The sequence below is a fragment of the Ranitomeya imitator genome, chromosome 3 (genome assembly GCF_032444005.1).
Source record: "Ranitomeya imitator isolate aRanImi1 chromosome 3, aRanImi1.pri, whole genome shotgun sequence".
In the NCBI taxonomy this organism is placed as follows: domain Eukaryota; kingdom Metazoa; phylum Chordata; class Amphibia; order Anura; family Dendrobatidae; genus Ranitomeya; species Ranitomeya imitator.
The window spans coordinates 676,137,469-676,160,193 of record NC_091284.1 but is presented as its reverse complement, the minus strand read 5'-3'; positions in this window follow the sequence as shown (position 1 = coordinate 676,160,193).

The following is a 22,725-nucleotide window of genomic DNA, read 5'->3' as shown; positions in this document are numbered from 1 at the left end:
GTTTGCAAATTTCTTGATTACTATCTCAAACCACAGGTTGAAACGTTGCCCTCCTATGTCAGGGACACTATGGACTTCCTGAAACGCCTTGATGGTATTCATCTGGAGGAGGATATGTTGTTAGTTACCGCTGACATAGAATCATTATACACTAGCATTCGGCATAGTGATGGACTAATGGCTGCCCAGTTCTTTTTAGAGTCGAGTAATCTTGATGCAGATGTCAGGGGCCTGGTGTTGGAGTTGTTGCAGTTCATCCTGACACATAATTTTTTTACCTTTAAGGATCGGTTCTATCTTCAATGTAGGGGTACCGCGATGGGGGCGGCGTGTGCGCCTTCATATGCTAATTTATTTTTAGGGTTCTGGGAAAGGACCATCTTCCCAGACGGTGCACACGCCGCCTCCCAAATCCTTGGATGGTTGTTGTGAATTCTGTGGTCACAAGTGGTATTGCAGTCTCTGGGCTTCCTCCCTCAGGTGTTTTGGTGAGCTCGTTGGCTGCCTTGCTATTTAGCTCCACCTGAGTCTGTCTTCCTTGCTCCTTGTCAATGTTCCAGTGTTGGATCTGAGCTACTGCATCTTTCCTTGGGCCTGCTGCTCTGCTAGATAAGTGCTTCTAGTTTGTTTTCTGTTTTTTCTGTCCAGCTTGTTATTATGTTTTGCTGGAAGCTCTGAGAAGCAAAGGGGTGCACCGCCGTGCTGTTAGTTCGGCACGGTGGGTCTTTTTGCCCCTTTGCGTGGTTTTCGTTTTAGGGTTTTTTGTAGACTGCATAGTTCTCTTTGCTATCCTCGCTCTGTCTAGAATATCGGGCCTCACTTTGCTGAATCTATTTCATTCCTACGTTTGTCTTTTCATCTTGCTAACAGTCATTATATGTGGGGGCTGCCTGTTCCTTTGGGGTATTTCTCTGAGGTAAGTCAGGCTTGTATTTCTATCTTCAGGCTAGTCAGCTCCTCAGGCAGTGCCGAGTTGCATAGGTAGTGATAGGCGCAATCCACTGCTGCTTCCAGTTGTGTGAGGACAGTTCAGGTACTGCAGTCTACAGAGATTCCACGTCTCAGAGCTCGTCCTATTGTTTTGGGTTTTTGCCAGATCTCTGTATGTGCGCTGATTACTGCACGCTGTGTTGCCTGATTGCCAGCCATAACAGTACAAGGAGCCTATTCAATGATTTCCAATAGAGGGAAAAAAGAAATCCTGACATCATTTTTTTTTCTTAGCTCTGTCTTCAGTCTTTTTTTTCCCCTAGACATTAGAGTGCTTCAGGACACAGCTGTGGACATGGATATTCAGGCTCTGTGCTCCTCAATGGATAATCTCGTTGTAAATGTACAAAAGATTCAAGATACTATTGATCAGAAATCGATGCTAGAACCAAGAATTCCGATTCCTGATTTGTTTTTTGGTGACAGAACTAAGTTCCTGAGCTTCAGAAATAATTGTAAGCTATTTTTGGCCTTGAAACCTCATTCTTCTGGTAATCCTATTCAACAGGTTTTGATTATTATTTCTTTTTTGCGCGGCGACCCACAGGACTGGGCGTTTTCTCTTGCACCAGGAGATTCTGCATTGAGTAATATTGATGCATTTTTCCAGGCGCTGGGATTGCTTTACGATGAGCCTAATTCAGTGGATCAAGCTGAGAAAAATCTGCTGGCTTTATGCCAGGGTCAGGATGATGTAGAACTATATTGTCAGAAATTTAGAAAATGGTCAGTACTCACTCTGTGGAATGAATCTGCACTAGCGGCTTTGTTCAGAAAGGGTCTCTCTGAAGCTCTTAAGGATGTAATGGTGGGATTTCCTATGCCTGCTGGTTTGAATGAGTCTATGTCCTTGGCCATTCAGATCGGTCGTCGCTTGCGCGAGCGTAAATCTGTGCACCATCTGGCGGTATTGTCTGAGAGTAAGCCTGAGCCTATGCAGTGCAACAGGACTATGACTAAAGTAGAACGGCACGAACACAGACGTCTGAACAGACTGTGTTTCTATTGTGGTGATTCTACTCATGCTATTTCTAATTGTCCTAAACGCACTAGGCGGTTCGATAGCTCTGCCGTTATTGGTACTGTACAGTCCAAATTCCTTTTGTCCATTACCTTAATGTGCTCTTTGTCATCATATTCTGTCATGGCGTTTGTGGATTCAGGCGCTGCCCTGAATCTGATGGATTTGGATTATGCTAAACGTTGTGGATTTTTCTTGGAGCCTTTGCGGTGTCCTATTCCGTTGAGAGGAATTGATGCTACACCTCTGGCCAAGAATAAGCCTCAGTACTGGGCCCAGCTGACCATGTGCATGGCTCCTGCACATCAGGAAGTTATTCGCTTTTTGGTACTGCATAATTTGCATGATGTGGTCGTGTTGGGGTTGCCATGGCTACAAACCCATAATCCAGTATTGGATTGGAACTCTATGTCGGTAACCAGCTGGGGTTGTCAGGGAGTACATGGTGATGTTCCATTTTTGTCTATTTCGTCATCCATTCCTTCTGACATCCCAGAGTTCTTGTCGGACTTTCAGGATGTATTTGAAGAGTCCAAGTCTGATGCCCTTCCTCCGCATAGGAATTGTGATTGTGCTATCGATTTGATTCCTGGTAGTAAATTCCCTAAGGGTCGTTTATTTAATTTGTCCGTACCTGAACACACCGCTATGCGCAGTTATGTGAAGGAGTCCCTGGAGAAGGGACATATTCGCCCATCGTCGTCACCATTGGGAGCAGGGTTCTTTTTTGTAGCCAAGAAGGATGGTTCGCTAAGACCGTGTATTGATTACCGCCTTCTTAATAAGATCACTGTTAAGTTTCAGTATCCCTTGCCATTGATTTCTGACTTGTTTGCTCGGATTAAGGGGGCTAGTTGGTTTACTAAGATTGATCTTCGTGGTGCGTATAATCTGGTGAGAATCAGGCAGGGAGATGAATGGAAAACGGCATTTAATACGCCCGAGGGTCATTTTGAGTATCTGGTGATGCCGTTCGGACTTGCAAATGCTCCATCTGTTTTTCAGTCTTTTATGCATGACATTTTTCGTGAGTATCTGGATAAATTCTTGATTGTTTACTTGGATGACATTTTGATCTTCTCAGATGATTGGGAGTCTCATGTAAAGCAAGTCAGAATGGTTTTCCAGGTACTGCGTGCTAATTCCTTGTTCGTGAAGGGATCAAAGTGTCTCTTCGGTGTGCAGAAAGTTTCATTTTTGGGGTTCATCTTTTCCCCTTCTACTATCGAGATGGATCCGGTTAAGGTTCAGGCCATCCAGGATTGGACTCAGCCGACATCTCTAAAAAGTTTGCAGAAATTCCTGGGCTTTGCTAATTTTTATCGTCGCTTCATCTGTAATTTTTCTAGCATTGCCAGACCATTGACCGATTTGACCAAGAAGGGTGCTGATTTGGTTAATTGGTCTTCTGCTGCCGTGGAAGCTTTTCAGGAGTTGAAGCGTCGTTTTTGCTGTGCCCCTGTGTTGTGTCAACCTGATGTTTCTCTTCCGTTCCAGGTCGAGGTTGATGCTTCTGAAATTGGTGCAGGGGCGGTTTTGTCACAGAGAGGTTCTGGTTGCTCAGTGTTCAAACCATGTGCTTTCTTTTCCAGGAAATTTTCTGCTGCTGAGCGTAATTATGATGTGGGCAACCGAGAGTTGCTGGCCATGAAGTGGGCATTCGAGGAGTGGCGTCATTGGCTTGAGGGTGCTAAGCATCGCGTGGTGGTTTTGACTGATCATAAGAACCTTACTTATCTTGAGTCTGCCAAGCGCTTGAATCCTAGACAGGCCCGTTGGTCGTTATTTTTTGCTCGTTTTGATTTTGTGATTTCATACCTTCCGGGCTCTAAAAATGTGAAGGCGGATGCTCTGTCTAGGAGTTTTGTGCCCGACTCTCCGGGGTTATCTGAGCCGGCGAGTATCCTCAAGGAAGGAGTCATTGTGTCTGCCATCTCCCCTGATTTGCGGAGAGTGTTGCAGAAATTTCAGGCTAATAAACCTGATCGTTGTCCGGCCGAGAAACTGTTCGTCCCTGATAGGTGCACTAGTAAAGTTATCTCTGAACTTCATTGTTCGGTGCTGGCCGGTCATCCAGGAATCTTTGGTACCAGGGAGTTGGTTGCTAGATCCTTCTGGTGGCCATCTCTGTCGCGGGATGTGCGTGCTTTTGTGCAGTCCTGTGGAATTTGTGCTAGGGCTAAGCCCTGCTGTTCACGTGCCAGTGGGTTGCTTTTGCCCTTGCCGGTCCCGAAGAGGCCTTGGACACATATTTCGATGGATTTCATTTCTGACCTTCCCGTTTCTCAAAAGATGTCTGTCATTTGGGTGGTCTGTGATCGCTTTTCTAAAATGGTCCATCTGGTGCCCTTGGTTAAATTGCCTTCCTCCTCTGATTTGGTGCCTTTGTTCTTCCAGCATGTGGTTCGTGTACATGGCATTCCTGAGAATATTGTTTCTGACAGAGGTTCCCAGTTTGTCTCAAGGTTCTGGCGAGCCTTTTGTGGTAGGATGGGCATTGACCTATCTTTTTCCTCGGCCTTCCATCCTCAGACTAATGGCCAGACCGAACGAACCAATCAGACCTTGGAAACATATCTGAGATGTTTTGTTTCCGCTGACCAGGATGATTGGGTGTCATTTTTTTTTTTAAATTCGTTTATTGAATTCAGGAAAGATCATACACATTTTGTTTGTATTTATCATTATCCATTGATTACAGGAAATCACCATACATAGCCATGTATAAGATATTATAAGGATAATAAATTGTGCATGTTAATCATTAATGCCTTATTTTAAACCTTAACTGTAACTACATTAACTTCTAATAAAGCCTCTAATACTAACGTAATGCCGCTTACGAAAAAGAGTTCTAAATAAAACCCGCTCTGTTGGTAAATAGTGTCTAGAGAATCATACACCCTTTTCTTATGCGTATATTGAGTCCTTTTAACTTATATAGTATGACAGGATGAATTCCATCTTCCCCATATCTTCTCAAATTTAGTTGGACAACCCCTATTCTGATATAGCGTCCGCTCATACGGAATAATTGAGTTTACTAAGTCAACCCATGCTCTAAGAGATGGACCAGAACCTCCCATCCAACGCAGCGCCAACACCTTTCGTGCCATAAACAGTGATTCCCTCAGAAATATTCCCGTGTGGTGATCCCAAGCCTCCGCCTCCCATACTCCAAACAAACATACCAGTGGCTCAAGTGGAACAGGGATCGACACCAAAGATGTCAATAGTACCGTCACTTCTCTCCAATATTGAAAAATAACAGGACACTTCCATATCATATGGATAAAATCTGCGTCACCAGAGTGACACCTCAAGCAGTCTGATGAATGAAGACGGCCCATTTTAAAAAGACGAGTCGGGGTCAAATAAGATTGATAGATTATATACAGTTGGATCATCTTATTATTGATTGATGGGGAGACCTTAGTTGGAGATTCCAAGATTTCATCCCATTCTTCTCCCAGTGTATCCGGAAGAAGTCTCCCCCACTTTCCCTTAATTGAATCTATGGCAGATTCTTCACCTATGGATATCAGGTAGGTGTATAGAGAGGAAATGAGTCCCTGGGGGCCCTGTGAGTTAAGAATTCCTATTAACGGCAGAGTTGAAATAGCTCTACCCGCACCCGTGTTTCGTATATGTGATTGGAAGGCAGATCTTAGTTGCAGGTAGCGGAAAAATTGAGACTTCGGTATATTATGAGTATTTTGTAATTGTTCAAAAGAAACAAAAACCCCCTGGCTATGTATATTGCTCACCGTGAGAACGCCATGTGATATCCAAAATTCGGTAGACGGGTGACCCAATAATCCCGGAAAGTAACTATTGTTCCATAACGGCATTTCTGCTGCTATATCGACATATTGTGTCACTTTTTTAATTTGTCTCCATATTGATCGTGCCAGGCGGAGCAAAGGAAGCAAACGAGGGACAGCAATTTTCTCCATCTCTAAAAAACCCATCGGGCAATCAACTTTAGCTGAATGTAATATATGGCTTTCAGAGTTGGGAAGAGATTTCCCGGGCATCCACTCACTTATCATTTTGGCCTGCCCAGCAAGGTAATACAGATAGAAGTCCGGCAAAGCCGCCCCGCCCCCCTGTTTGGGTCTCTGCAGGGTGGATAATTTAAGTTTAGGTCTAGCCTTCCCCCATATGAAGGATGTAGTAAGGGAGTTTAGGGTTGCAAAGAAAGATTTAGGTATTAAAACGGCACTATGTTGAAAACAGTAGCTCAATTTTGGGAGTAAAATCATTTTGATCAGGTTGATACGACCAGCTACAGATAGCGGGAGCTTGTCCCAGGTAGCATATTTAGATTTAACCACGTCAATTAGTGGATATATATTGAGATGTAAATCTAGGTGACTGCGCTGAGTCATATGTATCCCGAGGTACTTAAAATTGGAGACAATGGGCAGCAGCGAGAGGGTTTCAAGGCTTGGCATTGGGGTATGAGAGAGAGGCATCAGAGCAGACTTGTCCCAATTTATACATAGGCCAGAAAATTTACTAAATTTATCAATCATCGTTATTACTTTTGGTAATGTATCTTCTGTCTGGTCCATAAACACCACCATATCATCAGCATAAAGACCTATAGTGTCCACCCGATCAGCAATATGTATCCCTTTAATATCTACAGAGGACCTCATCCGTATTGCCAAGGCTTCTATTGCCAAGGCAAATAAAGCTGGGGAGAGAGGGCATCCCTGGCGAGTTCCCCTATGCAGAGAAAATGGTGCAGACACAGAGCCGTTTACCACCATTCGCGCCCCAGGCTTCGCATATAATGTACCTATCCCTCTCAGAAATTTATTCCCAAACCCATATTTCCGTAGACATGCAATTAGAAAAGACCACTCGAGGGAATCAAAAGCCTTGGCTGCGTCCAGCGAAGCCAATGCCCACTTATTGTCCGGTTCTAGTGAACTATATTGAATAACTGATTGCACCCGCCTGATATTAATAGAGGTATTTTTCCCGGGCATAAAACCAGTTTGATCTGGGTGTATGAGATCCAATATGATCGTATTCAGTCTAGTAGCTAGAATTTTCGTAAAAATTTTATAGTCAACATTCACCAAAGAAATTGGCCTATATGATCCACAATCTAGAGGATCCTTCCCTTCCTTCCTGAGCACGACAATATTAGCATCATAAAATGTTTCAGGTACAGATTCACCCTCCCATATTCCCCTAAGTACCTTTAGCAATATAGGTGCCAATTTATCACGGTATTTCCTGTAAAATTCAATGGGGAACCCATCAGGTCCCGGGGCCTTCCCAGTAGCCATATCCGCTATTGCATGTTCTACCTCTTCCAGGGTGAATTCAGCCTCCATAAGGGCTCGTTGAGATGGGCTTAGCAAAGGGAATGTTATATCTGATAGATAATCCAAGCATTCATCAACATCAAGACCACTTTTAGACTTGTATAACAAAATGTAGTAATCGTAAAAGCTCTGAAGTATTTTATCAGTAGAGGATACCAACGAGTCATCAGACGCCCGGATCTGCAATATTGTGTTGGAGGTGTTATGTTGCCGCACCAAGAAGGCCAGGAGTGTGCTGGCTTGATTGCCCAGCTCAAAATAGGACTGCCGAGTAAAAAATAGTTTGCGTTTTGACTTAGCATCTGCATGCTGGTTATATAGTCTCTGGGAAGTAAGCCATTCAATTCTATTACTGCTGGACTGATTAGCTATATAAGTGGCCTCTGAGTCTTTTAATCTTTGCTCTATCTCCTCGTCCTCCCTCGCCGTTACCCTCTTGATATAGGAAATAGTTGAAGACAAGCATCCTCTCAGGTATGCCTTCAGGGTATCCCAAAATAAACCAGAGTTTTGGAGTTCCGAATGTGTTAGAGTAAAAACGTTTAACTGATCAACCGTCCTATCACTAGAGTCTATCAATTTCAACCAAAAGGGATTCAATTTCCAGAACCTATTACTATTATCGGATTGCTCATATTTAAGTTTTAGAATAATTGGACTATGGTCCGAGATCCCCCGATTACCATGTTCAATGCTATCCACCCGTAACGCCAACTCACTCGACCCAAATATATAGTCTATTCTAGATAGAGATTGTCTAGTTGACGAGTGGCAGGTGTACCCTCTAACTTCCGGATGATTTATTCTCCATAAATCTAACCACCCGCTCCCGTTCATAAACAATGCTAATTGAGAGGGTTGTTGAGGTAAAGTGTCCCCTGGTGTTACGTCATCCAGTCTCAATCTATCCATGGATTGATTCATAACTAAGTTAAAGTCCCCCATACAAATAACCTTGGCTTCTGGATATTTTAAGGAGAAGCCTAGAGCCATACGGAGGATTGACACATTAGCAGGAGGAGGATTATAGATGCACAACAACACATACTCTCGTGAATTAATAAATGCATGCACAAAAACGAAACGGCCTTCTGGATCACGTCTCGCCTCCCTGGCCTCCCATCTGACCTCCTTGTGTATCAGCAGAGAAACCCCTCTAGAGTAGCTAGTGTGGAATGTGTGCAAGGACCATTGTACCCACGATTTCTGCATACATCGAACTGTGTCCCTTGTTAAATGTGTCTCTATTAGTGCCACAACATGAGGGTGGTATTTTTTTATCTGCGAAAACACCTTAATTTTCTTTCGTGGGGTCTTTATACCTCGTATGTTCCAGGTCATACATATAATTTCAGCCCCCATGTTTAATCTCAAAGGGAAAATTAATGCATATCATTACTATTCGGGTGTAGTTCAGCGGCATTGCACAGAGCAAAGAGTCAGCATTAGCGGCAACTATACTTAGTAAACAACTAAATCTAATACATAAAACCAAATTGAACAAAACTTGAACAATAGAGGAGTATATTTCCATACTCCCACAGTCAAATTGAAAAAGGGATACCCTCACTGGATTCAGTGTCCGGTATTGTTGACATTTCCTGCACCCAGACAGAGAGCTCTATCTATACTGCCATTAGTCAGGGAACCCAGGTCAGGAGTCCTCCGCATTCGATCCCACACGGGACCGCAGCCACTCGATCGCCTCCGCTGGGTCTGTGAAAAATAAGGAGGAGCCCTTATAAATAATACGGAGCCGGGCCGGATAAAGCATAGAGTAGACAATGTTCTTCTCTCTAAGTTGTTTCTTGACATCTATAAATCGTGCCCGCTGCTTTTGAAGCTCCATGGAAAAATCTGGAAAGATCGATATGGTAGCATTATCGAATTTAATGAGGCCCTTCTGTCGCGCCAAGCGAAGGATGGTGTCTCTGTCTCTACAATTAAGGAGACGCGCCAGAAAAGGTCGCGGAGGGGCTCCAGGAGGGAGAGGTCTCGTCGGGACCCTATGGGCCCTCTCCACTGAAAATGTTGAGGAGAATCCATCTCCCAATGAAGACTTAAGCCATTCCTCCAGAAATTGCTCAGGCTGCTGGCCCTCTGACCGCTCCGGGAGACCTATAATTCGGATATTATTGCGGCGCAGCCTATTTTCCAAGTCGTCTGCCTTTTGCTTCCAGGCATTCACGGATCCAGCAGCTTTATTCAGTTTAGCTTCCATAGGGGTGATAGTGTCCTCTATATGAGACACCCTCGTTTCAACCTCTGAGATGCGCCCTCTCATAGCCTGCATGTCATGTCGCAGGCGCCCCACCTCAGTATGCACATTTTCTATTTTCTCCGTGAGAGATGATCTAGTGAGAGATATAGCTTGCATCAACTGTTCTGATGCCTGTTTAAGAGTCAGTTCATCCTCTCCTCTCTCCTCATTACCATCAGAGGGGCGACCTTTGCGCTGAGATTGTGCGGGGTTATTTCTAAGACTGCGCACATTATCAGGAGGATCATCCTTGGCATATTTTTTTAATTTTTCAGCGGCTGCAGCTCCTCTAGGGTGCTGCATGATGAGTGTTCACAAGAAGATTATGCAAAGCGACCTCAGAGGCAATTATGGGGAAGTTCAGAGATAGTCACTGTAACACGCAGGCTGTGTAGTTTCACAGTTACCACCGGGGAAGCAGCTAGAAAGGGGTTAATCCCTGTAGTGTTATGGCACTAGTAGGGACAATGTCCACCCGACAGGGGGGCGCAGGTCCCACTTTTTCAGGGCCCACACTGCACCACCCCTACTTCTTCAGGCACACTCTCACTGCCCAGCACCGCTGATGTAATTAAAAGCGCAACTCCCTATCTGCCAGGGTGTGCGCTATATTAATGGCCGCTGCCCCAGGCACGTACCGACACCTGCCAGTCCTCACCGCTCCTGCGTGCAAGCTCCCCGTCTCACTCTCCAGCACCATTCACCGCCGCTGCTTCCAAGATGAAAGGGATTCAGCAGCGAGCAGCGCCGTGTTCCATGCTCCCTCTCTGCTCCCACGTGCAGGTGCCCCGCTGCTCTCACCAGCGCGGTCAGCCGCCGTTGCCTCCGGGATGATAGGGGGCTCAGCTCCAGCAAAGGGCAGCGCCGCGTCCTGTGCTTCCTGGCGCGTGCTCTGAAAATGGCCGCCGTCACCTGCGGGGATCTCCTGTCCGCTCCGGTTCCTGCGGCTCCCGACTCCACGGATGTCTGTAGCGGTCCCCCAAAGATCCAGAGGGCTCTCTGGTATGTAGGACTCCGATTCGGGTTGGCACCACTCGGTCCCAATCAGTATTTGTGGCAGATATATCTCAGGATATACGGAGCTCTCTTAAGATGCTTCCGTCTTCTTCGGCTACATAGCCACGCCCCCATTGGGTGTCATTTTTGCCGTTGGCTGAGTTCGCCCTTAATAATCGGGCCAGCTCGGCTACCTTGGTCTCTCCATTTTTCTGCAATTCTGGGTTCCATCCTCGTTTCTCTTCAGGACAGGTTGAGTCTTCGGACTGTCCTGGTGTGGATTATGTGGTGGACAGGTTGCAGCAGATCTGGACTCAGGTAGTGGACAATTTGACCTTGTCCCAGGAGAAGGCTCAGCTTTTCGCTAATCGCAGACGCCGTGTGGGACCCCGACTTCGTGTTGGGGATCTGGTTTGGTTATCTTCTCGTCATATACCTATGAAGGTTTCCTCTCCTAAATTTAAACCTCGTTTTATTGGTCCGTATAGGATTTCTGAGATTCTCAATCCGGTGTCTTTTCGTCTGACCCTCCCAGACTCCTTTTCCATACATAATGTATTCCATAGGTCGTTGTTGAGGAGATACGTGGCACCTATGGTTCCATCTGTGGAGCCTCCTGCCCCTGTTTTGGTGGAGGGGGAATTGGAGTATATTGTGGAGAAGATTTTGGATTCTCGTGTCTCTAGACGGAAACTCCAGTATCTGGTCAAATGGAAGGGTTATGCTCAGGAAGATAATTCCTGGGTTTTTGCCTCTGATGTCCATGCCCCAGATCTTGTTCGTGCCTTTCATGTGGCTCATCCTGGTCGGCCTGGGGGTTCTGGTGAGGGTTCGGTGACCCCTCCTCAAGGGGGGGGTACTGTTGTGAATTCTGTGGTCACAAGTGGTATTGCAGTCTCTGGGCTTCCTCCCTCAGGTGTTTTGGTGAGCTCGTTGGCTGCCTTGCTATTTAGCTCCACCTGAGTCTGTCTTCCTTGCTCCTTGTCAATGTTCCAGTGTTGGATCTGAGCTACTGCATCTTTCCTTGGGCCTGCTGCTCTGCTAGATAAGTGCTTCTAGTTTGTTTTCTGTTTTTTCTGTCCAGCTTGTTATTATGTTTTGCTGGAAGCTCTGAGAAGCAAAGGGGTGCACCGCCGTGCTGTTAGTTCGGCACGGTGGGTCTTTTTGCCCCTTTGCGTGGTTTTCGTTTTAGGGTTTTTTGTAGACTGCATAGTTCTCTTTGCTATCCTCGCTCTGTCTAGAATATCGGGCCTCACTTTGCTGAATCTATTTCATTCCTACGTTTGTCTTTTCATCTTGCTAACAGTCATTATATGTGGGGGCTGCCTGTTCCTTTGGGGTATTTCTCTGAGGTAAGTCAGGCTTGTATTTCTATCTTCAGGCTAGTCAGCTCCTCAGGCAGTGCCGAGTTGCATAGGTAGTGATAGGCGCAATCCACTGCTGCTTCCAGTTGTGTGAGGACAGTTCAGGTACTGCAGTCTACAGAGATTCCACGTCTCAGAGCTCGTCCTATTGTTTTGGGTTTTTGCCAGATCTCTGTATGTGCGCTGATTACTGCACGCTGTGTTGCCTGATTGCCAGCCATAACAGATGGTACCGCTATATTGATGACGTCCTGTTCATTTGGCAGGGCTCTGTTGAGGAACTGAAGTTGTTTATGTCGGATTTGAACTGGAATGACTTCAACATCAGGCTCACTTATACTTACCATCGTGATGAAATCTCCTTTCTTGACATACTGGTCAGGAAACAAGATAATGGGTTATTGCACACAGAAATTTTTAGGAAGGAGACCGCAGTCAATTCATTATTGCATGCAAGCTCTGCACACTCCAGATCCACAATACAAGCTGTGCCCACTGGGCAATTCCTTCGTATGAGGAGGATTTGCTCTTCCAATACATCCTTCGAAAACCGGGCTCGGGATTTGGGGGATAGATTTAGGGACAGAGGATACAGCAGGAGATGTATCAAGAAGGGCTACTTGAGAGCTAGGGCAGCTTCTAGGGATGAACTGCTTGTATCAAGCAAAAAGGGGGGGAGAAGTAAAGATACCCCTGTCAGGTTTATCTCTACTAATAATCACCAGTGGGACAGCATCCGGAAGATATTACAAAAACATTGGTCCGTTTTGAAAACGGAACCAACCTTGGCAAAGTTTATACCGGATCATCCACTAATGACACCCAGGAAAAGTAAAAATTTAAAAGATCTTCTTGTGAAAAGTCACTATATTGCCAAGGCTCCAAGTTTGTTCAATTCGGGCAAACAAAAAAACGGATGCTATCCCTGTGGTGATTGTTTAGGTTGTAGGAATCTGATAAGAACTACTTCCTTTTGCTCAGCTGATGGATTGCGTAACTTTAAGATTCTGGACTATATTTCATGCATTACCACACATGTGGTGTACTGTGCAAGATGTCCTTGCGGTTTATTATACGTGGGCCTCACTTCGCGTGAATTGAGAGTGAGGACACGTGAACATGTTAGGGACATTTTGGCAGCTAAAAATGTTGTGGATGTCAGCGGTTTAAAGACCATCCCCCGACATTTCAGCATTCACCATAAATGCAATCCGCTGGGATTTCAGATGTGGGGGATTGATAGAGTGCGGTTGGGGATCAGAGGAGGTGACCCCAGGAAAATTCTGGCCCAGCGGGAATGCCGTTGGATAACGGTACTGGGGACTCTAACTCCAGCAGGTTTAAACGAACATATTAGTTTTGTTCCATTTCTTTAAAAATCCTTACATCTCTGGTTTTATCTTTTAATTTCCATCTTTGTCTTATTGTGTGTTTTTTTATTTTTTTCATTGTCTTTATAGTCATATATTTATATTTGGAAACCCTATAAAATCTTCGCCCATATATGGGTCCATGTATCTGCTTGGAGGAATGGACATAAGAGGAATCACATAATTACCATTGGATTGGAATTTCATCTGCCATCTGCCAATGCATCTAAGATTCTGGAGAGACGAATTTATTCATATGGATCACCACTATATCATATAACGGCTAATTATTTATTTATTTATTTTTTCCTTTTTATTTGAGGGTGTATTCACATTTGATATTCTAATGTGGCTTATTGTCATGTATTTTTTTGGCACTTTCACTGTTAATACCATTTAGTCCTTAATGTATATATATTTATATATTGGTATCTATGTATGCACCTTATGTTTTTTTGCACATATATATATATTATATCTCTCCCTTTTTGATGTATTGACCGTGGTGTTCTTCATAATAATTGAGATTCATATTCATTTTCCTCAACTATGAAATGTATGGTGTTCTGCGACGGATTATTCTGTTTCATGACCCTTTTTTCCAACTTAGCACCCCCCTTTTCTGGATGGGGTACTGGGTCGGAACATGTCCATTGATTAGAGCAACTTAGAGATGAGTCACCCTGTCGGAGCACTATATTTATATATCTAGTCTGTTTATTCTCCGGCGATGGGATGCCCTTACCAGAAATGCAGCTCTGAGGTCCATCCAGCAGTAAAGATGGCGACCGGTGGTTTGTGCGCATGATCAGAGAGCGTCCTTTACCGGCGCATCGCCCAAGGTCTCTGAGAGTTCCGGTGTCGCTGATGAATGACGTCATGCGGGATTTCCCGCTCAGCGATGCCGGAGCTGGAGGCCGGAAGTGATGCGGCCGCAGGACGCGATGCTCTGCGCATGTGCCGTACTATAACACCGGCATAACGATCTTCCCTATATAATGGGCATTAGTGGCACACAGTAAGTTACAGCCCCCCGAGGAAGCCAACGCGAAACGCGCGTTGGGGCTGCACCGCTCAGGTTCCAAGAGTGGAGACTTTATGGGTAAGGACCACGGCTAGGCCGTTTATGTACTTTCTGTTTCCCATTTTTTCGTAGGCCTTATACCTCAATCACCCAGTTTATGTCAGCTGGGTGTTTGTGTATTGACATTACTGTTTGCACTTGGCACTTTATGAATGCGTTTGGCATCTTATTTAAATAGTCTGATTTGGTAGTGATATGATCGAATGGGGTAAGAAGTTTTGAGCCTTACATGCTAGTGATCTTTTCCCATCCACTTATATATATTGGTCCTGAGCGTTATACCTGTGAAGTCAGGCTTTTCACTTTGTCTTTATATGATTTTTTCTGTTTATGTATGTCACTATTTAATTGAATTATGTAATAAACTTTTTGTATTTTATTCAGAATTGGTACTCTCTTTGGTTCATTTGTACTGTCTAGTTGCTTTGAGAGTGTTCTGGGCTAAATTTAGCGCCCCCATGACGACAAAGGGGATTTGACTTTTTTTGGGAATGTTTTCTGTTTTGAGGATTGTGTCATTCATAGGTAAGCATCTCTGCCTTATTTGGCTGTTTTTTCCTCTTTTTGTGCTCTTGCTATTTAGAATTAGGACTCATGAGCGTGGGGACCCTTGTCGCGGGTCATGAGCTTCCGTATTTTGGCCAAAATATCAACTAATACCTCACATATACTTTTTAATGTGTTTTTTGCACTTTTTTCCGGGGTGCAGTTGGGCCCATTTTTGTCTTGTAAACTGTGGTGTCTGTTCACATGGGGTGCTTTTGTTTAGCGCTGGGCAGGCCCGCCTGATCTAATAGAAGGGTGTCACTACTAGGCTTGCCTGGATGCTGTGCATCTCCATTGTGTGAACAGCGCCGCATACAAGTCTTTTATGTGCAGCAATGTGCCAAGCAGCCACCCCCTCCATTAGTTTTGCAGGTCGAGAGTGGCTGTCTCATCGGTGATGCTGACCTGTGTTTTTTCTATCTTAACCACATGGGTCCACTGCATCCTGATAGTGGATTTGTTTGAGGCCTAGGCAGGTAAGCATCTCTGCCTTATTTTGCTGTTTTTTTCTAAATCAAGTGTATTTTTACTTACAGAGCCACCAGGGACCACAGCCACAATGTCCTCTTCTGACAGCCCTCCTCCAGAGCAACAGCGTGTATCGGTAAGTTACCAAAAATTTTAAAATGGTTTTGTTTTTATACTTTACATTTTTGTTAATCACTACATGCATTAATTATGTTTAAACAGGAAGCTGAAGCAGACGAGGGCCTATAAGAAGGGGACGAGACGGATGGAGAGATGCAAGTAGTGGAGGGACCGAGTGTAAGTTGTGGCGAAACAGTTGCTTTACACATCACAGTGCACCCAACACAAAACAGATCTTCATACATCACTGTACACATAAAACATATGCCTACATTAAAGATAATTTTTTTCCTTTTTTTTCAGTCTCCTGCTGCTGCACATTCTGAACCACGCTGTGAAGGTCCTCCCAGCCGCTCCCAGAGTCGGCGTAATCGCCACCGCGGTCAGCCAGCAGTGAGTTACCGTATTTTTCGGACTAAAAGACGCACTTTTTCCCCCCCAAAAAAGGGGGGAAAATGGGGGGTGCGTCTAATAGTCGCAATGCAGTCTTACCGTGGCGGCAGAGGTGCGGTGGCAGAGGTCTGGTGGCAGAGGTGCGGTGGCGGGGGTGTGGCAGCAGAGGAGGCGCAGTAAGCAGGGTCCCTTTCCCCGGTATGGTGATGCAGCAGGCCCGGTATGCAGCAGAGCCGGGTGAATCCTCTTGTTATCGGTGGTGGCGGCCATTTTCCGGAGGCCGCGCGTGCGCAGATGGAGCGCTCTGCTTCCCGAGGCTTCAGGAAAATGGCCGCCGCGATCTCCATCTGCGCATGCGCGGCCTCCTGCGGCCATTTTCCTGAAGCCCCGGGAGCAGAGCGCTTCATCTGCACACGCGCGACCTCAGGAAGATGGCCGCGCCCACCGATAACAAGAGGATTCACCCGGCTCTGCTGCATACCGGGCCTGCTGCATCACCATACCGGGGAAAGGGACCCCGCTTACTGCGCCTCCTCTGCCGCCACACCCCCGCCACCGCACCTCTGCCACCGGACCTCTGCCACCGCACCTCTGCCACCAAGGTAAGCCTGCATGGTAAGCCAGGGACCCCTCTCACGCCATACCTCTCACTGCACCTCCTGATCCCAGCACCTCCTGATCCCAGCACCTTCTCATCCCAGCACCTCCTGATCCCAGCACCTCCTGATCCCAGCACCTCCTGATCCCAGCACCTCCTGATCCCAGCACCTTCTCATCCCAGCACCTCCTGATCCCAGCACCTCCTGATCCCAGCACCTCCTGATCCCAGCACCTCCTGATCCCAGCACCTTCTCATCCCAGCACCTCCTGATCCCAGCACCTTCTCATCCCAGCACCTCCTCATCCCAGCACCTTCTCATCCCAGCATCACCCCACCTCTGCCGACACCTTGCCTCCTGTGACCCTGCTCTGCCACCGCCATCCCTTAGGTAAGATACTGTAAATTCGGACAATAAGACGGACCCCCATCTTATAAAAAATCTTTTTTTCTGCAATTTTCACCCCAAATTTGGGGTGCGTCTTATGGTCCGGTGCGTCTTATAGTCCGAAAAATACGGTATAATATATATTTTTTTCTTCTCTTGGTAGTTTTGTGTTTCAGTGTACTAATTTTTTTTTTTTTTTTTTTTTTTTCACAGTCTTCACAGCGTGCTCCCGACACAGATGAGGATGAAGGCCTTGATGTGGACCGCCTCATTGAGGTCCGCGAGCGGGAGCCGCTGTGGAACATGGCTGACCGCAGGCATGCTGATACCCATGTGACCCGTCGGATCTGGGAGGAAGTGTGCCAAAATGTTTCTGAGGTGGGAGGACCTTCATCCAAGGCAGCAGAGTAAAGAATGTAAGTATTCACTTTTCAGTGATGTTTTGAGCTGAATGTAATGTATTGTAATTAACAACTTATTTTTTTTTCATTCTTGTCTTCACAGGTGAAAGGGTTAGGAAGCGGTGGCGGTCACTCAGGGATCGCTTCAAGAGGGAGTTTAACGAGGAGATGCAGGCCCCGAGTGGCTCAGCAGGATGGAAAAGGACTCGGTATAAACACGGCCCTGCCCTGTCCTTCCTCAGGAAAACCATGCTGAGTAGAACGTAAGTATTCAACAGCCCATTAAATAACCATGTTAACCTGTCTAGCTTTGTTTGGTTTCAGTCAGGGCTTTTTCCTATCAATAGTTTTTGTTTTTTCTTTCACAGCACCGTCTGCAGCCATCGGGCGCCTGCATCTACCTCGGCGCCCTCTGGAGCGATCGCTCAGGAGTCCGCCACCGAGGGCCACGTCGGTAGGCCCCACACCTCTGACCCCTTGTCTGACCCCTCTCCCATCCACTTCTGCCGCCCCAAGCACTGGAGAATCATTGCAGCCTTCCTTACTTGAATCTGATGCTCAACAGTTAGCGTTCCCTTTACCCCACCCCTCTGATCCTGCCACCTCTAGACTACCATTAGGTTCATGGCGGCAGCGAAAGAGGGGTCAGGAAAGGAGCTATGCTCCTGAGTTCTTACATCTGAATGCATCCTTCCAAAGCTCTTTCAAAATTTTGGGAGAGCAAGTGACTGCTGGGTTCAACATGATGCAGATACGCATGAGTGAACACAGTAGTCGCTTGGATAGGCTGCATTCAGATGTAAGTCAATCTCCAGGCAATCTTTTTTTTTTTTTTTTTTTTTCAATCCATGCTCAGGAGCATGGAAAAGCTTTCTTTTGAGCAGCAGATGCGGGTAATGAAGAGCTGCCATGATGCTCTACTTAAGGTCCTGTCCGAAGCCCAAACTACCCCCACACCTCCCCACACAGCCACTACAACATTTCCACCCCGGGCACCATTTCAACACCAGGCTCAACCCAGTCCCAATGCTCAACCCAGTCCCAATTCCTATCCCGGCCCCCAAACCAAATGTCTTCCCCACTGTTTTCTTCCTTGCCCAGCTTTCCTTCCCCATTAAGTATGCCACCTTCCCCAACACCACCCCCCTCTGGTCAGCTTCCTGCTCCCCCCCCCTTCCACTGCACCCCAACCCAGTAGGCTTTCCCCACCTATCGACGTGGTCCAACCTTCCAGCCCCTCCGCTAGTATCTCCACCCCACACTTTGAAGACCTCTAATGTGTTATGTTTTGTACAAATGTAAATAATGTTTCTAAAAAGTATTTTTTTTTTTTTTTTTAAAAAGGTGTAAAAGATGATAATTTGAAAAAAAAAAAAGTTTATTTTTTACAAAAAGGATAATAATGATTTGAAGAAAAAAAAAAGAGAATTTAAATAAAATTCATTTTGATTTAACCCCTTCATGACCCAGCCTATTTTGACCTTAATGACCTGGCCGTTTTTTGCAATTCTGACCAGTGTCCCTTTATGAGGTAATAACTCAGGAACGCTTCAACGGATCCTAGCGGTTCTGAGATTGTTTTTTCGTGACATATTGGGCTTCATGTTAGTGGTAAATTTAGGTCAATAAATTCTGCGTTTATTTGTGATAAAAACGGAAATTTGGCGAAAATTTTGAAAATTTCGCAATTTTCACATTTTGAATTTTTATTCTGTTAAACCAGAGAGTTATGTGACACAAAATAGTTAATAAATAACATTTCCCACATGTCTACTTTACACCAGCACAATTTTGGAAATAAAATTTTTTTTTGCTAGGAAGTTATAAGAGTTAAAATTTGACCAGCAATTTCTCATTTTTACAACGAAATTTACAAAACCATTTTTTTTAGGGACCACCTCACATTTGAAGTCAGTTTGAGGGGTCTATATGGCTGAAAATACCCAAAAGTGACACCATTCTAAAAAATGCACCCCTCAAGGTGCTCAAAACCACATTCAAGAAGTTTTTTAACCCTTCAGGTGCTTCACAGCAGCAGAAGCAACATGGAAGGAAAAAATGAACATTTAACTTTTTAGTCACAAAAATTATCTTTTAGCAACATTTTTTTTATTTTCCCAATGGTACAAGGAGAAACTGAACCACGAAAGTTGTTGTCTAATTTGTCCTGAGTACGCTGATACCTCATATGTGGGGGTAAACCACTGTTTGGGCGCACGGCAGGGCTTGGAAGGGAAGGAGCGCCATTTGACTTTTTGAATGAAAAATTGGCTCCACTCTTTAGCGGACACCATGTCACGTTTGGAGAGCCCCCGTGTGCCTAAAAATTGGAGCTTCCCCACACGTGACCCCATTTTGGAAACTAGACGCCCCAAGGAACTTATCTAGATGCATAGTGAGAACTTTGAACCCCCGGGGGCTTCACAAATTGATCCGTAAAAATGAAAAAGTACTTTTTTTTCACAAAAAAATTCTTTTAGCCTCAATTTTTTTCATTTTCACATGGGCAACAGGATAAAATGGATCCTAAAATTTGTTGGGCAATTTCTCCCGAGTACGCCGATACCTCACATGTGGGGGTAAACCACTGTTTGGGCACATGGTAAGGTTCGGAAGGGAAGGAGCGCCATTTGACTTTTTGAATGAAAAATTATCTCCATCGTTAGCGGACACCATGTCGTGTTTGGAGAGCCCCCGTGTGCCTAAACATTGGAGCTCCCCCACAAATGACCCCATTTTGGAAACTAGACCCCCCAAGGAACTTATCTAGATGCATATTGAGCACTTTAAACCCTCAGGTGCTTCACAAATTGATCTGTAAAAATGAAAAAGTACTTTTTTTTTCACAAAAAAATTCTTTTCGCCTCAGTTTTTCATTTTCACATGGGCAATAGGATAAAATGAATCCTAAAATTTGTTGGGCAATTTCTCCCGAGTACGCCGATACCTCATATGTGGGGGTAAACCACTGTTTGGGCACACGGCAGGGCTCGGAAGGGAAGGCGCGCCATTTGACTTTTTGAATGGAAAATTAGCTCCAATTGTTAGCGGACACCATGTCGCGTTTGGAGAGCCCCTGTGTGCCTATGCATTGGAGCTCCCCCACAAGTGACCCCATTTTGGAAACTAGACCCCCCAAGGAACTTATCTAGATGCATATTGAGCACTTTAAACCCCCAGGTGCTTCACAGAAGTTTATAATGCAGAGCCATGAAAATAAAAAATAATTTATTTTTCCTCAAAAATGATTTTTAGCCTGGAATTTCCTATTTTGCCAAGGGTAATAGGAGAAATTGGACCGCAAATGTTGTTGTCCAGTTTGTCCTGAGTACGCTGATACCCCATATGTGGGGGTAAACCACTGTTTGGGCGCACGGCAGGGCTCGGAAGGGAAGGCACGCCAATTGGCTTTTTAAATGGAAAATTAGCTCCAATCATTAGCGGACACCATGTCACGTTTGGAGAGCCCCTGTGTGCCTAAACATTGGAGATCCCCCACATATGACCCCATTTTGGAAACTAGACCCCCAAAGGAACTAATCTAGATGTGTGGTGAGGACTTTGAACTTCCAAGTGCTTCACAGAAGTTTATAACGCAGAGCCATGAAAATAAAATAAAAATTTTATTTTCTCTAAAATGATTTTTTAGCCTGCAATTTATTATTTTCCCAAGGGTAACAGGAGAAATTTGACCCCAAAAGTTGTTGTACAGTTTCTCCTGAGTACGCTGATACCCCATATGTGGGGGTAAACCACAGTTTGGGCACATGTCGGGGCTCGGAAGTCAAGTAGTGACATTTTGAAATGCAGACTTTGATGGAATGCTCTGCGGGCGTTACGTTGCGTTTGCAGAGCCCCTGATGTGGCTAAACAGTAGAAACCCCCCACAAGTGACCCCATTTTAGAAACTAGACCCCGAAAGGAACTTATCTAGATGTGAGGTGAGCACTTTGAACCCCCAAGTGCTTCACAGAAGTTTATAACACAGAGCAGTGAAAATAATAAATACGTTTTCTTTCCTCAAAAATAATTTTTTAGCCCAGAATTTTTTATTTTCCCAAGGGTTACAGGAGAAATTGGACCCCAAAAGTTGTTGTCCAGTTTCTCCTGAGTACGATGATACCCCATATGTGGGGGTAAACCACTGTTTGGGCACACGTCGGGGCTCAGAAGGGAAGTAGTGACTTTTGAAATGCAGACTTTGATGGAATGGTCTGCGGGCGTCACGTTGCGTTTGCAGAGCCCCTGGTGTGCCTAAACAGTAGAAACCCCCCACAAGTGACCCCATTTTGGAAACTAGACCCCCCAAGGAACTTATCTAGATATGTGGTGAGCACTTTGAACCCCCAAGTGCTTCACAGACGTTTACAACGCAGAGCCGTGAAAATAAAAAATCATTTTTCTTTCCTCAAAAATGATGTTTTAGCAAGCAATTTTTTATTTTCTCAAGGGTAACAGGAGAAATTGGACCCCAGTAATTGTTGCCCAGTTTGTCCTGAGTACGCTGATACCCCATATGTGGGGGTAAACCACTGTTTGGGCACATGTCGGGGCTCGGAATTCAAGTAGTGACGTTTTGAAATGCAGACTTTGATGGAATGGTCTGCGGGCGTCACGTTGCGTTTGCAGAGCCCCTGGTGTGCCTAAACAGTAGAAACCCCCCACAAGTGACCCCATTTTGGAAACTAGACCCCCCAAGGAACTTATCTAGATATGTGGTGAGCACTTTGAACCCCCAAGTGCTTCACAGACGTTTACAACGCAGAGCCGTGAAAATAAAAAATCATTTTTCTTTCCTCAAAAATGATGTTTTAGCAAGCAATTTTTTATTTTCTCAAGGGTAACAGGAGAAATTGGACCCCAGTAATTGTTGCCCAGTTTGTCCTGAGTACGCTGATACCCCATATGTGGGGGTAAACCACTGTTTGGGCACATGTCGGGGCTCGGAAGTCAAGTAGTGACGTTTTGAAATGCAGACTTTGATGGAATGGTCTGCGGGCGTCACGTTGCGTTTGCAGAGCCCCTGGTGTGCCTAAACAGTAGAAACCCCCCACAAGTGACCCCATTTTGGAAACTAGACCCCCCAAGGAACTTATCTAGATATGTGGTGAGCACTTTGAACCCCCAAGTGCTTCACAGACGTTTACAACGCAGAGCCGTGAAAATAAAAAATCATTTTTCTTTCCTCAAAAATGATGTTTTAGCAAGCAATTTTTTATTTTCTCAAGGGTAACAGGAGAAATTGGACCCCAGTAATTGTTGCCCAGTTTGTCCTGAGTACACTGATACCCCATATGTGGGGGTAAACCACTGTTTGGGCACACGTCGGGGCTCGGAAGGGAAGGAGCACCATTTGACTTTTTGAATAAAAGATTGGCTGG